Raw genomic sequence first — 20,022 nt, 5'->3', positions numbered from 1 at the left:
AAGATTTCTTGTGCATCAAAAGTCCCACAGCACCTAAGATAAGTGAAATTGGGTTTATTTCAGCACAGCACACCTCTGTGTATCATATTCAATAAAAATATGGATGTTTTAATGGTTTGTGTATGATTTAAGAACTTTTGTTGGTCAAAACAATGCTCTCTGAACAGCCATTTCTTAAGATTTATTGTGCATCAAAAGTCCCACAGCACCTAAGATAAGTGAAATTGGGTTTATTTCAGCACAGCACACCTCTGTGTATCATATTCAATCAAAATATGGATGTTTTAATGGTTTGTGTATGATTTAAGAACTTTTGTTGGTCAACATCTGTCAAAAAATGCTCTCTGAACGGCCATTTCTGAAGATTTCTTGTGCATCAAAATTCACACCGCACCTAAGATAGGTGAAATTGGGTTTATTTCAGCACAACACACCTCTGTGCATCATATTCAATCAAAATATGGATGTTTTAATGGTTTGTGTATGATTTAAGAACTTTGTTGGTCAACATCTGTCAAAACAATGCTCTCTGAACGGCCATTTCTTAAGATTTCTTGTGCATCAAAAGTCCCACAGCACCTAAGATAAGTGAAATTGGGTTTATTTCAGCACAACACACATCTGTGTATCAAGATCAATCAAAATCTGTAAGTTTGTGATTGCTTTAAACAGGGGGTTGTCCAATACACATAAAACAAACAGCAAAGGTATGCTAATACAAAGCAGCACTACAGGCACTAAATAATAATTTACATTTGATCAGATTCACCTTTATTGTCATTGTGCAGAGTAAAAGTACAAACAGGGTTCCAACTGTAAGTCAAATGTAAAATTCTATAACTTTTCCCTGACAAAACACCTGAATTTCCATGACTTACAATATACCGACCAATGATTTCAGAGCAGCCGCATCAAGAGTCTTTTACTTTTTTAGAGCGGGAGATGAATAAATAGGCATTGAATTAACACAGTTGGGCTACTCAAGCAAGCTGTAAAGCTAATAACCAGATATACATACTGTGTGGAAATATGCATTTTGGCTAGTACATCATAAACTACTACGACAAAATTCCCTGATATTCCATGACTTTGCCCCCAAAATGATAAAAATTCCCTGACTTTCCATGTCTGGAATAGACTTTCTAAAATTCCATGATATTCCAGAAATGCTATGACCCGTGGGAACCCTGTACAAAGCAAAAGTGCAATGTGATATACAAAGTATAGACAGATGGTGCATAGGCAGGACAAGAAATACTGTATAGTGTCGTGTAGACAGTAATATGCAGTTGGTTTACAGAAGGTGGTTTAGAGTAATATAAATTAGATATAAATATGGGCAGTGTATTAACAGAACATATGAGAAAAACAGAATAAATATGGATATTCAGTATGAACCATATAGACAGATATGTGCAGTGTGGTAACAGTACCATTGTAGTGCAGAAACAGTAACATTATAAGAGTAGTAAGAAGTGTTCAGGATGGATAGCATGAAGAGCAGTAGAATATGGTTATGTATAATTGTAATTACAGTATGTGCATTTGTAAATAAATAACACTATGGGTGGAATAGGGTATTTGGGGGCTTAGTTGATTGGTTGTCACCGGGATACAGAGCTACAGTCCAGTCGGGTGACAGCAACAGAAAAGAAGCTTCCTCTGAACCTGCTGGTTCGGGTGCAGAGAGACCTGTAATAATAATAATAATAATAATAATAATAATAATCCCCGGGCTTTGCCTTGCTCCTTCCTGGCCTGTGCCTTGCTCCTTCCTGGCATGTCTTTTTGCTTTGGTGATGAGCCTGATAACAGCTGACAACCTGGAAATTAGAAATAGAGATAAAACAAGTGTACAAAGAAAGAAACTACAATCTCAGTGTTTCTCTTGACATGTTCAAACATACTGATGACTATAAAGTCCACTAATAAAATGCAGGTCTATGCCTTTAATATAGTGCGCCAAAGTATTTAAGGAGGGTGGACCAAGTCCTAGTATGGTTTAGGTGGTTGAATCAGCTGTCCCTTAATAGTGTACGCCAAATTGTATCAACTGAACAATTTGTTTCTCGATCCTCAATATGGGCCTATGTATGCTTTATGATATGCCAGAGTAAGTAGGAAGGTGGGAAATGTCTTAATTAATATTAATTGACATCTAGAGGCTATGGGTTTTCACAAAATATGTGGTTTAGGTGGTCAATTCAGCTGTCCCTTAATACACTAGCACATGGCCCACCTTCCTGCAAACTTTGGAGGACATAAATGTATACATGGCACTATTTTCTATATTGGTGAATTAATGGGGCATATGATTTTTGATGATATGATGGTTTTGAGCTCCAACATAAAGGCAAAGCAGTTTCAGCCATGCAAACCATATATTTTCTTAAAGCTTGTCACTTATACATGTGAGTTAACATACATTAGCACATGGTCCACCTTCCTGCAAACGCCTTATGATGCACCAAAGTAAGTAGGAAGGTGGGACATGTCTTAATGTATATTAATTGACATCTAGAGGCTATAAGCTTTCAGAAAATATATGGTTAAGGTGGTCAATTCAGCTGTCCCTTAATAGTATAGCCCAAGATGTATCCGCTGTACAAGGCGTTTCTCGATCTACAATATGGGCCTATGTACGCCTTATGATGCACCAAAATCAGTAGGAAGGTGGGGCATGTCTTAATGTATATTAATTGACATATAGAGGCTATAGGCTTTCAGAAAATATATGGTTTAGGTGGTCAATTCAGCTGTCCCTTAATAGTATAGCCCAAGATGTATCCGCTGTACAATGCGTTTCTCGATCTACAATATGGGCCTATGTACGCCTTATGATGCACCAAAGTCAGTAGGAAGGTGGGGCATGTCTTAATGTATATTAATTGACATCTAGAGGCTATAGGCTTTCAGAAAATATATGGTTTAGGTGGTCAATTCAGCTGTCCCTTAATAGTATAGCCCAAGATGTATACGCTGTACAATGCGTTTCTCCATCTACAATATGGGCCTATGTACGCCTTATGATGCACCAAAGTCAGTAGGAAGGTGGGGCATGTCTTAATGTATATTAATTGACATCTAGAGGCTATAGGCTTTAAGAAACTATATGGTTTAGGTGGTCAATTCAGCTGTCCCTTAATAGTATAGCCCAAGATGTATCCGCTGTACAAGGCGTTTCTCGATCTACAATATGGGCCTATGTACGCCTTATGATGCACCAAAGTCAGTAGGAAGGTGGGGCATGTCTTAATGTACATTAGTTGACATCTAGAGGCTATAGGCTTTCAGAAAATATATGGTTTAGGTGGTCAATTCAGCTGTCCCTTAATAGTATAGCCCAAGATGTATCCGCTGTACAACGCGTTTCTCGATCTACAATATGGGCCTATGTACGCCTTATGATGCACCAAAGTCAGTGGGAAGGTGGGGCATGTCTTAATGTATATTAATTGACATCTAGAGGCTATAGGTTTTCAGAAAATATATGGTTTAGGTGGTCAATTCAGCTGTCCCTTAATAGTATAGCCCAAGATGTATCCGCTGTACAAGGCGTTTCTCGATCTACAATATGGGCCTATGTACGCCTTATGATGCACCAAAATCAGTAGGAAGGTGGGGCATGTCTTAATGTATATTAATTGACATCTAGAGGCTATAGGCTTTCAGAAAATATATGGTTTAGGTGGTCAATTCAGCTGTCCCTTAATAGTATAGCCCAAGATGTATACGCTGTACAATGCGTTTCTCCATCTACAATATGGGCCTATGTACGCCTTATGATGCACCAAAGTCAGTAGGAAGGTGGGGCATGTCTTAATGTATATTAATTGACATCTAGAGGCTATAGGCTTTAAGAAACTATATGGTTTAGGTGGTCAATTCAGCTGTCCCTTAATAGTATAGCCCAAGATGTATCCGCTGTACAAGGCGTTTCTCGATCTACAATATGGGCCTATGTACGCCTTATGATGCACCAAAGTCAGTAGGAAGGTGGGGCATGTCTTAATGTACATTAGTTGACATCTAGAGGCTATAGGCTTTCAGAAAATATATGGTTTAGGTGGTCAATTCAGCTGTCCCTTAATAGTATAGCCCAAGATGTATCCGCTGTACAACGCGTTTCTCGATCTACAATATGGGCCTATGTACGCCTTATGATGCACCAAAGTCAGTGGGAAGGTGGGGCATGTCTTAATGTATATTAATTGACATCTAGAGGCTATAGGTTTTCAGAAAATATATGGTTTAGGTGGTCAATTCAGCTGTCCCTTAATAGTATAGCCCAAGATGTATCCGCTGTACAAGGCGTTTCTCGATCTACAATATGGGCCTATGTACGCCTTATGATGCACCAAAATCAGTAGGAAGGTGGGGCATGTCTTAATGTATATTAATTGACATCTAGAGGCTATAGGCTTTCAGAAAATATATGGTTTAGGTGGTCAATTCAGCTGTCCCTTAATAGTATAGCCCAAGATGTATCCGCTGAACAATGCGTTTCTCCATCTACAATATGGGCCTATATTTAGCAAAATCACAGTAAAAGTAATGCAAAAGTGACGTAAAATACCTGCCAATTGTCCTTTGTATCCACCGCTGCAGTAGACCATGATGTGAGGATGCACTTCATAACACAGCTGTTAATGGAAGCAAGGACTGAGGTGTCAAGGCCATCATGCTTCAGCCTCTTCAGGAAGTAGACAAATGAGTAGCCAAACAAGGACAAACAAGGCCTTGCTTACATGCTGGCTGTCTTGTAGTTTGACACCACTCTCCTTTCTGTGAGTGTTCTGTTGGAGTCATATAATGAAGTGCAACCCATACATCAGGATATCAGGAGCAAGGATCTGTGAAAACATAAGTAGAGGGGAGAAAAAAGACATAAAGATATGTCGAGAAAACATTGCAGGACCATCCCTAAACAACACATCAGGACACCTTTCTTTCCTTTTTCATTTGATCACTACTACAATTCATAGACATATGTTGTATACAGGTGAGACAAGGGTAAAACTGATGTGGGTATTTATTCTATTATAGAATAGGCTACTAAAATATAACTCCACAACTTCAAGTGTCAACACTGTAGTTTTGGAGGAGTATTTGTAGTTTTTATGCAGTATAGGCTACTTTGGACATTAAAAGCTGCATGCACTACGTAGTACACACATGCGTACAATGCATTATTTTGGAGATAGAAATGTTGTTGTACTGCTTTGTTTTTCAGAAAAACTGTAGAAGCCTATAACCAGCCCAGACCCAAAGAAACAAATAGCTTATTATGTGAAACTGACCTGCTTATAATTTAATGTCAAACACCATCTCAACTAATTGAAAAGCAGGATTGCATCACCATCGCACTCATTCCGATAATTTAACCATAACATGTCGTGAACAACGATTTATTTGTATATCATATCATGTATTTGTCCACATCTTTTACCATTATAAGACATTGAATTGAACTAAGATATTGCTAAGATATTGAGACAGTAGGAGAGTGGCATGGAACAATAGGAAACAGACACGTCACCAACAACAATGCCAGTGGCCTACTGTAATTACTGCTATTATTATCATTATTATGTATTATTATCAATTTGTTTTGTTATAGTCTAGACACACATTCCATATTCACTGTATAGGCTATTTCTGTCACTGTACACATGTCATCTGGAAAACTTGCCTATTTATCTAACTGCACTTCTAGTTGGATGTCAACTGCATTTCATTGGCTCTGTACCTGTACTACTCTTTTAAATTACAATAAAGTTGAATCTAATCTAAATCTAGCCTAATCTAATATCTAATATTATGGGCTACACACATTGCAATTCTCTATTGAATTAAACCCCTCTCTTAATCAGGTTAAAGAAATACAATATTATATTATAATATAAGTGAATATCTAACATCTGGAGAACTGCTGTATCAGAATACAATTGTTTTATACCTGATATGTGGCCTAAAACAATGCGCGTTTTCGCAACGAAATCTATTCACGTTCATCATGATTATCGATTATACATGCCTGGCTGATAGGCTACCTCCCAGCTGTTAGCTGTAGCCCACACTAACAATATTAGGCTACAATGTTAATTTACACAGACAACAGCTGTTTTACAGATTAATGTAACATTACATCATGCACGTTAGCTAAATTATAAATTGTGCAAGCCTACTCTGAATTCACAGTATTGCCCATGCATAGGCTACTATTTCATGTTAAATCAACTTTAAAATGTTTTGCTCAATTGCTAGCAAAATGATCATGCTAGCGGCAGTAGCAAGGCTCACCTCATTTCCCATTTGGATTCTTCTTTTTTCTCCGTCCCTGCTCGGTTCTTGTTTCTGGATTCTGGGGTTCAGCCTTCTAAAACTGCTAGCTAGAAGGTGGCTCCTTCTAACCCACAACTCAAAGCAGGCTTAAGAGTGTGAAACTGCACGTCAAAAGCATCAAATAACATTCTCGCCATTTTGTGAGGTCAGGCTTTTTTGACAGATGACGTGGTTCTGTTGGCTCGTTGAAAGCGAAATACAACGTGATAGTAACACGATAATTACGTCCTGCTCAACACGTTTTTTAACAAGGAAACGTGTTACACAACACGTCCCAATAGATTAATTAACGTGACAGTGACACGTTCAGACGTGAGACTGGGTTGTTGTGTCATGATGGCAGGAGCAGAGAGGGCAGGCATCGTATCTCCATCATTGAGTTCTGAAATACAAACACGTTTGAAACTTAACAGTTTGGTACGGCACAATAAATAAATGAAGAAAACGTTAGCTGTAGCCTAGGCTACTGTTAGATGTAACGTCAGGTGGCGACACAGATGAAACATTGTTAGCAGCACTGAACTAGCCTAGCCTAGTCAAAGTTACAGTTAGGTCTAACGTTACATTTGCGTAGCCAAAACGTTAGGCTAAATTAGGCTACATCGTTAACGTTAAGCACACACATTAAACATAGCTGCTAACGTTATTTCGCAAGCTATGTATGCCTACAGCTACATTTGCTAAAACGGTAGCATTAGCCTACAATTATTATATGATAATAATAACGTTACATAGTTGTGTGAACAAGCTCGGCGACTCACCTTCGAAGCTGGATGTTGCTAGCACTGGCTGATCAGCAATGGCATCGTCGTCAAAGGGATTTGGCAAGGGGGTTATTTGCTGTGGAATCATCTGGACTATCTTTGCTGACAACACATCCATTTCTCCAGATGGGGGGCCTCCTCCGGTGAGAAAAGTGTCCCTTCTTTCCTTGGCAGCGTCTTTTTTCGCCTTTGCTTTCAGGTTTTTCCAGCAGGCTTTTAGGTTGTTCACATCACGCTTGTCCTTGATCCCCACAGAGCCATTGAAACTTGTGCAGAGCTTGACCCATGCCTCTTCTTTTTTTGTCAGAGTGTAATTATCGGTTCGTTTGTCTTCAATTATTTTTGCGTGTTGTTCCATTAATTGATATAATAAGTGTTTTTCGTGAGTTGTGAAATTTGAGCTCCGTACTCGCTGCGACATTTTCCTTAGGACAGGCGTTAACGTTAGTCCATAGAACGTTTTAAATATTTAAAATGTATGCGATCTTTGGCTTCGCGAGCTACTTATGAGACCGTTTACAAAAGTAGGCTTATGATTCAAGAGAATAGCCTAAAATTGTAGCTCGCTTATGTACACTGATCCATCATGGCGGACTATAATCACCGATCAAGGTTTTAATCGCAGGTTAAGGTTTTAATCGTGGATTTGTTAAATCATGCTTAAAATTAAGTGGTGCAACATAGCTTGAATTAAATTTAAACCTAGATTTACAAAACCTTGATTAGGCCTAAACCAAGATTAATTTAATCCTTGTTGGTGCAACCCACCCCATATGTTATCTTAATGCAGAGGAAGTAGATTGGGGCCCAAATAGAATGTTCAAGCATTGTTTTTGTTTACCTTGTTGAAAGGGTCTATACTTAGGCCTATCTGTGTTAGCCTGTGACTCCATACATTTGGCGCAACAGCGCCTCCTCTTGGTCAATTACAGTTACATGCATTCATACACTTATCCACTCTCAACAGTCTGCTTTATTCTTTCTTTCATCTGGAGAGTGGTTCTTGGACATGAGGCTCGAATAGGCACAATAATATAGAATTACATTAGACGGAGGCTATTCACACCAAAACAGAAAGAACACTGACATCCTTAAATTGTTCCCATTAAATGGCGATTGAACAAAACAAAGAAGTAGGGATCAATTATACCAATTATCAAAGAACTGATTAGGATTACAAGCAGCACAGTTGGGTAGGAAGTTCTGGAAATATTTTTTTTGGCATAGGCATGACTCTTATCTCTGATTTTATCTCCTTAACTATGGAAGACCTGCTGAGAATACAAGACCTGCTGAATACAAGACCGTGTACATATTTATCTTCTGATTTCTTTAGATACGCACCACATGAGCGATGAGTTAATCATAGTGTTTTATGTGAACGTAGATAATAAATGAAGATATAAATCACAGACAAGTCATTAATTTGCAGAATGATAAATTAATCCCCCCTCTAATCAAATTAATTTGAATTTAATACTTCTGCATATGTAAACCAATATCTTTGGGGGGGAAACAGCATCATCCAGGGGAGCTGGAGTGGCCATCTACACATTACAGTTATATATTTGACACACTTAGGAATTGCAAGAGAAAAAACATATATTTTAATCATACAATATTTACTAAGGTTCAAGTAAAACTTCAAGAAACTCTCCGTCTCTCTTCTGCCAGACTGTCTCTTTGCTCAGACGAGGGGTTTTGTCCTTCATCTCTCAGACTCCTCTGTGTCTCAGGGAGCCCTGACACATCTTTTTTCTCTTCCTCCCTCATGGTGAGCGTCTGCTCGATGCACTGCAGCTTCACAGTCACTCTGGTCAGCACAGCCAGGATGGACTGCTGCAGAGCATAGTCCTGCCTGAGTCAGTCAGGGTTGAGGCAGTTCTGAAAACAAGCCATCTCTACAGAGGAGGAAACCAGAAGTCAATGTGTCCAGAGTACCTTCTCTGAAGTAAATGGAACAATACCTGCATACTTTTCTCTCAAGCATATTCACTCAACGGTCATGAATTTCACAAGGCTCTCACCATTGATCTCTCCGCCAGTGTCCTTTTGAAGCCTTTGTAGAGAGTTAAAGTTAGCAATGCCATGAGAAGAGCAGTTGTGTATGGATATATGGTGTCTAGCAGAGACACAAATGCAGTCCTCTGTTTTACTGAAGCTGCTGGTCCTGCGAAAGACCATGTTGAAAAGCTCATAATTCTAAACAAAAAGTCCATTAAGTCTTACTTCAAAGAATAAATCATATTTGCATGCCTTGAAGTGGGCCTAGCTTACAGTAATGACATCCAAGTGGAATGAGATCACTTTCTCTAGAGATCTTTAGAGCTATTGTGACATCAGTGGACAAGGAACTGGCTTATTCTATTTGGACAAAATGTAAAATCAAACCAAGAGTTGAAATAAAATGGAACAAAATAACACTGTTCACAAATCATTTGTTAAATTAAATTAAATGTAATTGGTTAAATATTACAGGAGAGCTGATTACAGAAAGAGAGCATGGAGTCTAATCCCTACATTGTGTGTTAACATGACGGGATATATGATAAGTAGTTAGTTGTTGGTAACTATGAAAATAGCAGTGAGGTCGGTAACTATGAAAATAGCAGTTGGTCGAAAACAAGTGAGCCAACTACCTAAAAGATGGCAAAAAAAATCTCACAAACACCACCAACAACCTGGATGTTTCCAAGTTTTAAGTGGTGTTTTCTGGCAATATTGCAGACAAAATGCTATGTTGTGAAAATATTCTTTTCGTTTTCTTTCATTAAAAAAAAAAATATGTATTGAGTGTTTCTTTAGTGGGGTGGCACATAAAGTGTGCATGGAAAGTGCAGAGGTGAGTTTGAGGACAGTCACCTGATGTCTGGTGTGTGAACTTTGCTTTCAAACTTAGGTCACTGCTTTCATGACAAGCCCTCTTTGTTAGAGAGACGATTTACAGTGAGGGAGTATCCCACTCCTGCTACCTCCAGTGCCTGCTATGCTGCTCTCTAAGTATTGCGGTTTACAGGCACTCTCTTTTCATGAGATTGCTGTTTATTCTTCTCTCTGTCTATGAACTGGCATCTCTATGAGGCTTTGTTCTGCATTCCAGACACACCAGGCTCAGTGACTCCCGTCCTCCCAGCCGAGCCTTTGATGGTCTTTATCAGCTTCTCCATCCCACTGCTGCAAGAATACTCCCACTCCCCCAACGCATACCCCCTTGTGTTTATAGCCAGCCATTGGAGCAGCCAATCATTTACAGTTAATAATTACAATTTAGGTGCTTTACTCATGAAATTCCAAGTTCCTTTTCTTGTATGAAGTACTGTATTTGTTTGACTATGCCACTTTATATTCTCTATTTGGTTAGTTAAGATTAATTCTCCCCAACGTATGTGGCTTTGTTTTTGGCTCTGTCCACTTGCCAGTAGTTTCTCTCTATTGTTTAGTTTATTAGTGCCCCTGTTCCTCCCCTGGTGAATCACAGTCTTTTTGTGCTCTGTAGGATATGAATGAACTCATGAGTTCAATTGAGTTCACTATTGCAATAGTGTATTTTATTTAATGGTATGGTGTAGGGTGTTATTTCTAATGAGTAATACACAATCCATGTTAACATGTGCTTTCATGCAGGCCTAGCACTAAGTATTGCATCAATACCGTACTGGTATCTAAATCACTGTGTTTGCCAATGTGTAGGCTAGGATGTATCAGCTGTATGTGGGTACCGATGAAGATTTACAGAATTACTCTGCCATCCTCTGGATATGAGAAGCAGGTACAACCCTCATGTGCAAGTAACACATGACCAATAACACAACACGTAATACAGCTTACTGTATTGGCGCCTTCTTGGCGGGGCAGCCGTGGTCTACTGGTTAGCGCTTCGGACTTGTAACCAAGTTGCCGGTTCGAACCCCGACCAGTAGGCACGGCTGAAGTGCCCTTGAGCAAGGCACCTAACCCCTCACTGCTCCCCGAGCGCCGCTGTTGTTGCAGGCAGCTCACTGCGCCGGGATTAGTGTGTGTTTCACCTCACTGTGTGTGTGCTGAGTGTGTTTCACTAATTCACGGATTGGGATAAATGCAGAGACCAAATTTCCCTCACGGGATCAAAAGAGTATATTATACTTACTATACTTGTCTATCAAAGCTTAGGGGAAAAACACATTCTACATACACCCCTGGCAAATATTGATTAATGTTGATTGCCTCTTGACCAATATGTTTGTTCTGGCTGAAAATGACACTGCCACATGCCAAAAGGTTGTAAGACAATATGGGAGAAATATGGAATAAAAAAAATAAGCATTTTCGTTTAAAAAAACAAACATATTTATGAAAAATGTTGTGAAGTACTTTTCAATTGCACCAAGACAACAGGAATAAAAATCCCTCCACATTTTAGAAACTGATTTATTTAATGCAAGGCTTATTGTGTATTGGATAACAAACAGGCATTACAAATTATTTAATTCAATTTGAGTTTTTATTGACAAATTAAAATGTTGCACAGCCTATCTCCTTGTTATTTGGCTTAATGAGTCAGATAATTAATCAGAATCCTTTTAGTCCCCCATCTTTGGACTTCCTCAGGTTCAGGCACTGCTTGAACTCTTCCAGGGCCCTGATGCGCTCCTCCACTTCCCCCATCTTCACCAGGATCTTCTCGTGGAGTCCCTTTTCCTCCGGCAGCTTTTCTTTGTTGGCCTTATCATCATCCTAATGGACAGTTGAGGAAAAAAACAGAATGTCAGGGGATATGTGGGGAATAATGTATGCTTTTATTTTTGTTGAAGATTGAGAGACTAAGGTAAATATACAGTAGCCCACCTGTTTGTTCATCCTCTTAGAGATCCAAAGGCAAATGACCACGATGATCACACACACCAGTCCCAGGAAGAAGAGTTCCGTGCCCCATCCTGACTCCAGACTGACTGCAGAAGATGCACTGTCTTTGGCTAAAAAGACCTTGTTGAGGTCTCCTGGCATTATCTCCATTCCCACCTTGGCCCAGGTTGGAGGTTTGCATTGGCCCATTCCACAGTCTGCACAGACCATTTTGTTTTTAGATTTGCCTGTAGCTGCTGATCCCGAGATGCGTGGGTCTACCTGTTGGCGGTGAAGTTATAAATGAGTTTTCCCCACCTGTGCTTCCTTTATTTATCGTCATTTATGACGTCACGCGACGGTCCGTTATGTCACATGCGGTGCACTTTCGCCGCGCTTGCCTTGTTCAGCAAAACAGGCCCAGATTATGCTCTCAGGCTCTAATGCACTACAGTCCAATAGTTTACAGAATACGTTACAACGCTCTAGAATCTTTGGTTTACACTAGGATTAGACCTTACCTTGCTTGCTTGAAGAAGGTTGTGCAACTTTTCGCGTTTCCTCATCATAACACCACTTTTACATGTTTTCAACCAAATAGTCCATGTTAAAAACAAGCAGCAATGGTCTTTTTCTTGATATGGACACTGAATGAAAGACTACGCCATGTAGCCCGGCGTCTTGTTCCGGTAATTTAAAATCCAATCGACATTTTGTTGTGCTGCTGTCGGCAACTCCGCATTCCTTCCTACACTCAAGAGGCAAGAGAGACAATAAACTAATGGCTGAAAATAGCCTTGTGCCTACAGTAGAACCATTTTCGTTGTGGGCCTACAGAATTCTTTTGCACACTAGGTGCCAGTATCGGAGCATCTTGTTTGCAAGTTATCGGCTAAAGGCGCCTGTCCTAGTATCAAAGATTTTATTCTACCCTGGCCTATGGACACTGCATGGTTATAAACTGTTTTGTCCGAATTATTTTTAGAATCATCTCTGTAAGTTTCCGTGTGTCCTAATAAACAACGATGAATTGGGTAATTTTGCCCAACTGTAGTCTGTGGGTAAATTCAGAATTACACACAGAACACAATTCAGGTATGAACAGTTTAATGTCACCTAAAAATAGACAAATCGCGATTGCTACTTTGAAGACATTTGGCAAACATGGTGTTTATTTAAAAAAAAAAAAACATTCAAACGAAATCAAACTGAAATAGGCCCTGAATAATAACTGAAAACACTTTGTTGGAAAAGTCTATTTGTATGTAATTGGGACACAACATTTTAAGTAGGCCTACAGAGTACTGGCTACTCCACAGAGTCCCAAATTATAGGTCATGATTGGTATTCATTCAGGTTGTTAGACTTGGCACATATACCCAGAAATAGATAAACCCATTGCACATCTGGCTTCAGAGCAGTTTACAAAGAACATAACATTTGCCACATATAATTAAAAGTAAGTCTCTGAGATATATGTGTCTAGTAGCTCACGTTGCACTACAGTGAGTCTGATCTTATAGCCTGCTGATAAACAGTCCTACATGTGATCCAAGATGTGTTGTCAGAGGTCTGAACAATAGGGGGCAGTAGAATGCTGCTAAGGAGAGAGTGAAGGGCTGAGGTTTGTATTTGTGTCCTTGCCCATTTTTACAATGCCAGTAGGCTACTTGGTGCCTCTGCTAAACACCACTGTCCATTCTGCACTTTGTAAGACTTGTAATAATTCTGTTCTAGTCAGCGTTCTTGTAATTGATTTTACATTCAAAGACAACATGGGACTATCTTGGGACAAAATAAAGCGCTTCCTTTAGACCCTGGTTCGACATTATGTATACATAATGTAATATGTTTACAAAAAGGTGCATGGCTTCTTTAGAGTTCATATCCCTGAAAAACACAAGCATCATAGCTCACATTAGCAAAAAAATCATACTCATACAGAAAGGCTTTGAAACCACAACAGTTAAGTCATTCTTTTGACAGACACATATGCTAAAGTAACAGACACAGAGATAGACAGAAAGATAGATGGAGAGTGGGTGAGAGTGAGTGAGAGAGAGAGAGAGAGAGAGAGAGAGATGAAAAGCAGACCCTGATACTGGTTGAGGTTCTGGAGGGTCTTCCCCAGAGACAGCTATACAGTAGTCATGGTTCATACTCCACAGCTGGCTCTCAGCTTCCAAGCACAAGCAACATACAGCATTTTGGCCTCGACCAGCCCTGGCACACAACACCCTGACAACACAGTCACCTACAGTGCACTCAGATGACTGAAATCTTTTTTTTTAATTATTATTATTCCTTTAGCCACGATCTTCAACCATCCCATTCACCCATGATCGTCCAAGTCATATACCAAAACTGGAGCTCCATGGCTAGAGGCCAGGGCGGGACAGCCGCCCAGCCCGCAGAGGCACATCACACTCGGGGACGAGGCGTACGACACCAGCCTGTACTGAGGCACCTCTGCGTAGCTAAAGTTCTGTGTGTCACACTCAGACGTCACCAGGACCTTCAGTCTCTTCCTGCCAGAACAGAATAGTTTCTGGGTGTCCCTCTCCTCCTGGTCCTCGTGATCCTCTTTCTCCTCCGGCTCTTGCTCGTTCTCGTCATGGTGGATCTTCCGCAGCAGGTTGTTGATGAGGACGGAGCGACGCAGGTAGGCCTCGGGGTCATCCAGGAAACGCAGCTTCTCCAGGGAGAGGCGCAGGATACAGCTGCGCTCCTCACGAAGTATCAGGTGCTACAGGACAGAAATAGAGAGACAGATAGAGGGAGAGAGAAAGAGAGAGAGAAAGAGCATGAAAAAATGCACATGTAACGAACATGTAGTGCATGTAACAGAAGACGTCACCAACATCTGAAACATCTGAATATTAGACATAGATGGAGAGAGGGTGAAGGCCACAACTCTTCATTTGGAGAACATAACCTAGAACCTAGGGCCCCCTCTGATTCTAACCTATAAAAAACATAGTGTACACAACCTCTGACTGTGAATAGTATGCACATGTTGATTTTCAACACTGACATGCGTCAGAAAAGATGCAACTAAAGACTTACTCGCTATAAGCAGAAATAGAACATCATGAGATTTTTGGTTATAGTATTCAGCCAGTGTTGGCACAGCAGGGGATGAATAGAGATGTTGGGTAACAGAGACACACATTTAGCTGGAAAGACAATGGGATGAGAGAGGCAGGCTGGCAATGTCAGGATGACAAAGAGAGCACTAAAGAAACGGAGCATGACACACCTGGCTACAAAGACAAGGAAGGACATAGAGACATTCTTCATCTTGGGAGACCAAGGGCACAGTATACATAATAGGGCAATGCACCAATATAAATAGTGAATAGGGGACAATTATGCCATTTATGGGATGCGCAGAAGGCCACAAGGAATTATGTAATTCATAAGAGCCACTGTGTGTGAGAGGCTTAGGAAATTAGACAATCATTTTGGAGAACCGTGACATTTCTGCATTCACTGGCACTGTAAGGCGTGCACACACGCACACACACACACACACGCGCGCACGCTTGTATAATGGAAGACATATCTCACTTTTTGTAAATATCCGTGTAGGCTGCCATGAATATCCTCCTCCTCCGCATACTTCCTCTTGAAGTAGGCAACTTTCGACGTCGTTAAGAGCTTCTGACTCTCAGGGGGAATGGACAGGGGCGGTCTGATGGAAAGAGAGAAAGGAGATCACCACAGTGTCATTCTCAGGTTGGGAGAGGGTGGGTTAATGGAGGGGTGTGCCGTGAGTCCACTCAGTGGTGGAGGCCAGTGACACACAGGGCAGAGAGGTGACGATGAGCGATTACCTCGAGATGGGCAAATGCACACGCACACACACACAGCCCTCGGATGGATCTCCTGTTCTCCTGAGCTTGACTCAGCGGACTTTCACACATTGCCCTTGCACTCCTGCAGAGAGAGAAAGAGAGAGAAGTGAGTACACTTTCACATGCTGTAGGCTACTACTAGTTGTTGCTACGCCTACATAATGTTATTAAGGCCAGTTCAGCCCCTTTTCAGAAAATACCTATCACTAGACTTGAAATATGAAAATCGTCTGGATAATTTGGGATCATACCCTTGCTTCAAAGCCACTATATGAACCCTCTCTCGCAAAGGCACCTGCCTACCCCAGACTACCGACGTGTGAGGAAAGAGGGCTCTGCAAATAAGAGCCGCTCGGGGGTGGACCAGTGATGAACAGGTTAAATACGCGCCGTCTTGTCACCGTGCACAGAAGAGGTGCGTGGGTGAGATAGTGTTTGTGTGCATGAGAGATTGAGTGAGTGGGTGGATGAAACCAATGAGGCTGGAGGAGTGAGGGGAAAACTAGCGATATTGTCATTACAGTGCGACGATAGCCTACACTGGTAGGCTACTTGAAGAGAGAAATTACATAATCTGGAATTGTGAATGAGAATCACCTGAATGCATACAGGGATGACAAGTGACATGGCTTTCATTTTCAACATACGTTTGCGTCCACAGCCTATGACCAGTAAAGACACATTATAGAAATGGTCACTATTATTATCCTAGAGCAAAAATGCGCAGAGTGCAACATGTGGGTGAATAAATCCCAAGAACTCTAAATCGTTGCTGGTTAAGATATAGCTGTAGCCTAGTTGTATCAGTCTGTAGGCTAAGTCCAAGGCTAAATTGGTCCATGCAACGTTTGAGAAAATGTCAATGAATATCATAGGCATGATAAATTACCTTTCAGATAGCTTTCAAAAGTGTTCCACCTGTAGACAGGAATGACAAGTCCTCTCACGTGTGATCGGACAGTGGTAACGACCAGAACTGATATAGCTATAGCCAAGATGCTCCGCTGTGTATGACTGCTGCAACTTCAGCCGTGGAGGTATCAGCCGTCCCTGTTCTGGACTGTGACCGCGGCTCCTCACCCAGATTCCGTACGGTCGTTTTGATAATCCCCACAGCGAGTCAGGCGCACTCTCTCAGGTCTTAAAATATTCTCTTTTTCAGAAACGAGCAACAACACAATTTCCCCCGCAATCTCATTGGCCCTCGCCGAAACAGATGTTTCCTGTTGCTAGGAGAGTCACTAGGCAATGATGACGCCACATCATCAGGATCCATTATTCTCGCATTCTCTCGAGATGCTGCAAGGTTTCCTTCTCACCACCCCCTTGAGCCTCGCTCCCTCCGCCTCTCCCTCTAAATATCAAACGAGATGCGACTTCTTTGTGCTTGATTTAAATGGAACATTATCACTACCATGCGTGCATGCGAAGTCTAAATATGTCTTGGAATTCATTCTCTCCCCTCTCAAATCTCGACTTCGAACTGAATGGAAATGACACTAATAACAAGTTAGACTTAGGCTATGACCAAGATGATGTTGACATTAATATGTGGAGCGGACTGCTCACGCACTTTAATCGCAAAGTGGGTTTCCACTGAGAGAGATTCGCGCTCATTCAACTACTTACACCGTATGATATCCTCCTAATCGTGCCTAATCCTGACCCAGTGAGTTTAATGAATTCCCCGGGGCATGAGTTACCGTAAAGTCGGCTCCTGACGCGCTAGAGTGCAGGCGACTGTAGTATTTATGTGCTTCTTCCTTGTCATTACACTCCTGGGTTGTTCCACGAGGTGAGAAGTCTTCAAACGAGCAAATACGCTAGAGACAGACAGCAATGTGGAGACAGTGGACTGCCAACAGGCAGCATAGTGTTTACTGATAGACCAAAATATAGATATAATACATCATATTTATACAAACTAAACATTCTTTTTGCATCATACTGAACATGCATTGGCAGAGCAGGCACTGTGAATCACAACTCCATTGACCATGCATGATTGATCCAGAGGCATTTCCAGCATACTAAACATTATTCATGCTAGTAGTGTACATCATTCAAAACAGAACCCCAAACCCCCAACATACACATCTTACAAATCTTTTAGATGTGTTACAGGCACTTCATATTAATTTTACCAGTGGAAGGCTTTACATTGCCATGCTTTATAAATCATATTGTTTTTGAGATGGCCATAATTATTTTAAAAAATATATAGATGCAAAAAGGTATGTACAGAAAGCATGCATCTTCAACATATATAGGGGATAAGTAGCCTATCATCACAATGTATGGAAGGTTATCTTGAGAAAAGCAGTGGTAGACTATAGTACTTTGGTAATAATAGCTGGATACACCTTATACTGTAATCATCACAAGACTGAGTTTTAACAATTTCTGGCAGGTTTGCTCTACTTTGTAAACAGCAACATCCAGATGGTTTTCAATTGGCAGAGATGGTAAAATAGCCTATATCAGCAAATGTAAGACACCACGTAAGAGGCTCTTTTGCCTTACAAATGAGATTTGTAAAAGTAAATATGAAAAATGTATAACAAAGACATCAAGGGGCAACATCTGGTTGAAATAATCTCCAGTTGTAAACACTGCATTGACTTAATTTGCTTCTGCATAAGAATGAGTATGCGTGAATATTTTAGTGAGTTTCATAATCCAAATACAATAGTACACTCACAACAGAAAAAATAGTTAATTGGCTAAAAAACCAAAAAAGGAACCCTGACATTATTATTATCAAAAGGACATACTTAAATAAGAAGTGTAAATGGCTCTAACAGTTAATTAACCTGAAACGCAACAGTCAAAGAACTGGTCACACTGAACTGCACAGCATCGGCTAATCAGTGGTCCAAAGTGGAAGCCTTCGTTCATGCATGCGCTTGGGGACCGTGAAGCTGGGTAATGATTAGTTTTGATTGGCTGAGCCAAGCAACAATTAGTTCTGATTGGCTGAAACAGTGCACTCTGGGCCCAGTTAGAGAGGGCCTGATTGCTGTTATTAGAGTATGGTATGTGTGGGTGTGTTTGTTTGTGTGTGTGTGTGACTGTGTGTGTGTGTGTGTGTGTGTGTGTCTGTGTGTCTGTGTTTGTCTGTGGAGAGGAAACCCCACTCTGTGAGCCATATGGATCCTCATTGGCATTCAGCAGACACTGCATTTGTAGGATGGGAGCCACATGCTTTTCTGGTCGTCAAGCGTTACTAACAAGTGTAGTGCTCATTTGCTGCACACTTTGGCACAGAGAGGGCAAGAATATATCATCTGGAGTCAACCTGAGCACAGAAGTACTTCTCCCTCACTCTCCTCATCACTCACCTCTCCTTCTCTCTATGGCATAGCAGCGTATATACCAGAACACACAAACGTGCACTGACAAGTTGTGTATGTGCGTGTTTGTGTACAAGTGAGTGTGTGTTCATTTTCACAGTCGGTAGCCATAATTTGGGGTTTTGATGAGCCCATAGAGTTGGGTGTCAGATGGGGAAACTGTCACAGTTCCTTGATTGGATCTCTAGCGAGCCCCGTGGCTGTGCCAGAAGAGGGACTGCCTGTACACCTTAATGGAGGAGAAGCCATTGACGGAGACCATCACACAGGAGGCGGAGAGGGGATGATTTGATGGCATCATCACTGTCTCTAAGTGGCTTTGATGGAGATGATTCTATCCTCCCCTTCAGCAGTCCATCATTTTTATTTTTAATTTTTTTCTTCATGTCTGTCCATCTCCACATGTCTACGGTGACACACACTCCACCTCCTGTGCTGGCTACACCTCTAGAGTCCGCTACTCATCCAACCGGGTCATCCATCACAAGCCCAGAATGGCGCCACCGCCGCCACTGCCGACGCCGCCCCCACACACCCCTCCAGATGGCTCCACACCTCTCCACCTGCCTCACTCACACCTCTGCTGTGCATCTCAATCTGTTCTCCCTCTCTCTGTCTCTCTCTCCCTCACACACACACTCACACTCTGACACACTCTCTCTCTCACACACACACACACACACACACACACACACACACACACACAAACACATGTACAAATTGTATCGGTGGCACACAAACCAGTTGCCACAGTTGCTCTCTCTTTCTGGCTCTCCCCTTCCCTCTCCATATATCATGTAGATTGCCGCTGCGCTTTTTGTCCCTCACACCTTCACTTCTGTCACCCCCTGTAACCCCCCTCTCTTCCCCACTTTCTCTCTT

At 41.3% G+C, this 20,022-nt stretch overlaps 2 long non-coding RNA genes across 2 annotated transcripts; both read right to left on the bottom strand.

The window, feature by feature from the left end:
- Positions 1-585: 585 nt before the first annotated feature.
- Positions 586-6,667, bottom strand: LOC143139345 (uncharacterized). The gene is made up of 3 exons (XR_012990385.1): positions 6,304-6,667; positions 4,577-4,853; positions 586-1,823 (listed from the first exon to the last, which is right to left on the bottom strand). It is a non-coding gene; the product is annotated as an uncharacterized LOC143139345 (long non-coding RNA).
- A 7,581-nt stretch (positions 6,668-14,248) lies between these two features.
- Positions 14,249-16,861, bottom strand: LOC143139344 (uncharacterized). The gene is made up of 4 exons (XR_012990384.1): positions 16,677-16,861; positions 15,767-15,869; positions 15,501-15,624; positions 14,249-14,676 (listed from the first exon to the last, which is right to left on the bottom strand). It is a non-coding gene; the product is annotated as an uncharacterized LOC143139344 (long non-coding RNA).
- Between the last annotated feature and the right edge of the window lie 3,161 nt (positions 16,862-20,022).

Source organism: Alosa pseudoharengus, unplaced genomic scaffold (assembly GCF_046254945.1).
Source record: "Alosa pseudoharengus isolate Yale_2024_CS ecotype anadromous, Long Island Sound unplaced genomic scaffold, YU_APseudo_1.1 YU_APseudo_1.1_scf_22, whole genome shotgun sequence".
Taxonomy (NCBI): domain Eukaryota; kingdom Metazoa; phylum Chordata; class Actinopteri; order Clupeiformes; family Clupeidae; genus Alosa; species Alosa pseudoharengus.
Note: the sequence above shows the minus strand (reverse complement) of the source record. Positions and strands in the feature narration are given on the sequence as shown.